This window comes from Podarcis melisellensis, assembly GCF_964234715.1.
Source record: "Podarcis melisellensis genome assembly, chromosome: 16".
NCBI classification, from domain to species: Eukaryota; Metazoa; Chordata; class Lepidosauria; order Squamata; family Lacertidae; genus Podarcis; species Podarcis melisellensis.
Genome location: NC_138533.1, coordinates 17,560,999 through 17,563,860, shown reverse-complemented (window position 1 = coordinate 17,563,860; position 2,862 = coordinate 17,560,999).

The window sequence follows — 2,862 nt, the reverse complement described above, 5'->3', positions numbered from 1 at the left end:
CCTTGGAGGAAAAGGAGAGGTATAAATGTAAGAAATAAAATAAACAAACAAATAATAATTGATAGGTTTCAGCTGATGACGACGGGGAGGGAGGCGTCCGGATCACAACCACAGGCGCTTTACGCAGCCACGTCCAGAGCCCTTTTCAGCAGAGAAGCCCCAAGCCTCATGTGCTCCTACTTCCCAGGGAACACAGACAACTAACTACCTTACACCGAGACTATGGGACCATTGAGTTCAGTATTGCCTACACTGGCTTGCAGCTGCCAGCGGTGCTTTCTCCGTGGTACTTTCAGAGAAGTGGCGCGGAGGTCTCAGCCACAGAGGGAGATTGAATTTGAACGTGCAGGCAAAGCAGACGTTGAGCCAAGGCCCTTTCCTTCCAAGACGAGGTGGGCTGTTTCGCCTGCTCCAGCAGGGCTCTTCTGGAGACGTAAACCCCATTCAATGCTTCAGCGTGAGAATGCGCGCGGGACTGGGGTGCTGGAGCTTGTACTTGGGTAATATTTTTGAAAATGCAAAAATGAAGATTATACAATGAATCTCTTCCCCCACCCACGACCGATTCAATTTCAAAGAGCCCCCAAGGTATAATAATAGGATCGTGCACCTAATATATAATAGAAAATAATTATCATGACGTCTCCCATCTTCCCTCTAACGACCTGGTGGGTGGCGTTATACCCGAGGGTCCTGCTCCCCCAATTTTTCGCCTCTTTTTGTCCACCTCTTCAAGAGTAAAGGAAACTTCTGGACAGCTGAAACCATGGCGACACCGCACGGCGCGCGGGGGGGGGGGAATCTTAATTTTAAGGCACAGAGCTGGTGGGATTCCTCCCCCATATAGATTGAGATGCGTTCATTGCCGAAGCGGTTCGCTTTGCAGACATCCTCACCCCCTTTGATGGTGTATCAGCGCGTAAAGAAGATGTGCGGGGCTGCGGGCCCTTCATTGGCTCAAGGGCCACATTCCTTTTTTTGGCCATCTTGCCGGGGCCATATTCGAAAGAAAAATGCATGTAAGTTTTCCCTTCTGGTAGCTTCTACACTGGCGCCTCGCTCTAGCCTCCCTCCAGGCCAACAAGAGGCAAGTTCCTGCCATGCAAATGAGCTCTAGGGAGAGCGCGAAGTAAGGCTGGTGGGTTTGACTGGGGAAGGAATGTCGCGAGGGCCAGACAAAGGGGTTGCGAGGGCCACATCTGGCCCACAGGCCTGAACTTCCCCGATTCTGGCTTAAAGATTAAGCCAAACGTGACCAGCCTTCCTGGAGAGCGTAGTTTTTGACGCGCCCAGTAACTAATGAAGTCGCATGAGCAAAGCATATACTGTACAGTGGTACCTCGGGTTAAGTACATAGTTTGTTCCGGAGGTCCCTTCTTAACCTGAAACTGTTCTTAACCTGAAGCACCGCTTTAGCTAATGCTGCCGCTGCGCCGCCGGAGCACGATTTCTGTTCTCATCCTGAAGCAAAGTTCTTAACCTGAGGTACTATTTCTGGGTTAGCAGACTCTGTAACCTAAAGCGTATGTAACCTGAAGCGTATGTAACCTGAGGTACCACTGTACAAATTAATATAGAGCTTCTTTCTTTCTTTCTTTCTTTCTTTCTTTCTTTCTTTCTTTCTTTCTTTCTTTCTTTCTTTCTTCAAAGCTAGTGGGCTTAGGGGTGCAGAGCGATCCCGTCCATTCATCCCTTCCATCATCAGGACATCAGGACAGAAAGGGAGAGAGAGATTTCAACTGCAATGGGGTAGGAATTCACGTGCGCCATGGGGCAGGGGTGCCAACTTGAATAGAATATTTGGGGGGGGGGTAAGCCCCCCCAAATAGGGACGCAGGTGGCGCTGTGGGTTAAAGCCTCAGCGCCTAGGACTTGCCGATCGAAAGGTCGGCGGTTCGAATCCCTGCGGCGGGGTGCGCTCCCGCTGCTCGGTCCCAGCGCCTGCCAACCTAGCAGTTCGAAAGCACCTCCGGGTGCAAGTAGATAAATAGGGACCGCTTACCAGCGGGAAGGTAAACAGCGTTTCCGTGTGCAGCTCTGGCTCGCCAGAGCAGCGATGTCACGCTGGCCACGTGACCCGGAAGTGTCTTCGGACAGCGCTGGCCCCTGGCCTCTTAAGTGAGATGGGCGCACAAGCCCAGAGTCTGTCAAGACTGGCCCGTACGGGCAGGGGTACCTTTACCTTTACTTAAGCCCCGTCCTGCATAATCGATCACAAGATGCAGTGCTAACACACCAATTGAAGGCAATACCCATCAACTGGGGTGGGGCGGGGGGGCTGGTCCTCTCAGATATTTTATTGGGGAGGCTAAGGCCCCTCGGCCCCTAGGAGTTGGCTTCCATGCGATGTGGAATTTGGGGGGGGGGAGTATTTAAAGACTACAGTATTTGGGGGCGAGGGTCTTTGACGGAAACCAGAGGAATATGGCACAGGAGTTGGTTAGGGCTCGGGACCAGATTCTAAGCGCCACCTGAGAAGAGGTGGGTTTCTCCGAAGAACCCCTTTGTATCCATCCTATGACAGAAGTAAATGAAACTGAGCCTATTAACTTGGCCTGAAGCAAACCTCCTCTCTCTCTCTTTCATCCATATTTGGGAAACTCTCGATCTTGTCTCAAGGCCGTGAGGACTGAGAGAAGGGAAGGGGGCTTCGGCAACGCGATGTGCTCCCCGCACCCCACAAGTTATTTACACCAGAGCGCCTTCTGTGCCTTGGCGCAAAGGCGGTATGCAAAGCGCGTTTGACAAATAGGTGGGTTAAACAACTTTCCCCCGCAGGGAGGGAGAGCGAGAATGCAATCCAGGCCAGATCATCACAACAATAAAGTTGCGGAAGCCGACTGCGCTGCTGCCCCGGTCGCG